Here is a 656-nt window from a genome sequence, read left to right on the forward strand (position 1 = left end):
GCGGAGGAGGCGGCGGCAGCGCCCGCATCTCGCGAGACTTGGCGGGGCGGGGCGGGGCGGGACGCCGTTGCCAGGGAGCTCGCTGAGGGCGTGGGGTGGGGCGGGGGGTAAGCTGCAGCCCGTGAATGAAAAACCCAGCGGAAAAATACCGCGGGGAGTGAAGTGAATTAATAAAAGAGACACCGCAACAAGTCAGGTAGAAACGAGATAAACCCCCCTCGCAACCCTCCGCAGAGAGTGGGGGCGGCCGGTCTGAGGGGCCGGGGCGGTGCTGGAGAGCGAGCGCCGCCCGATGGCCGTGGAGAACGGCGGGGCGGGGGAGCCGGGATCTCCCCTCAGGAGCCGGGATCTCCTCTGGGGAACCGGGATCTCCCCTCAGGAGCCGGGATCTCCTCTGGGGAACCGGAATCTCCCCTCAGGAATCGGGATCTCCCCTCAGGAGCCGGGATCTCCCCTCAGGAGCCGGGATCTCCTCTGGGTAACCGGGATCTCCCCTCAGGAGCCGGGATCTCCTCTGTGGAGCCGGTATTTCCCCTCAGGAGCCGGGATCTCCTCTGGGGAACCGGAATCTCCCCTCAGGAGCCGGGATCTCCGCTCAGGAGCCGGGACCTCCTCTGGGGAACCGGGATCTCCCCTCAGGGAGCCGGGATCTCCCA

The sequence above is a fragment of the Oenanthe melanoleuca genome, chromosome 5, assembly GCF_029582105.1.
Source record: "Oenanthe melanoleuca isolate GR-GAL-2019-014 chromosome 5, OMel1.0, whole genome shotgun sequence".
Lineage (NCBI taxonomy): Eukaryota > Metazoa > Chordata > Aves > Passeriformes > Muscicapidae > Oenanthe > Oenanthe melanoleuca.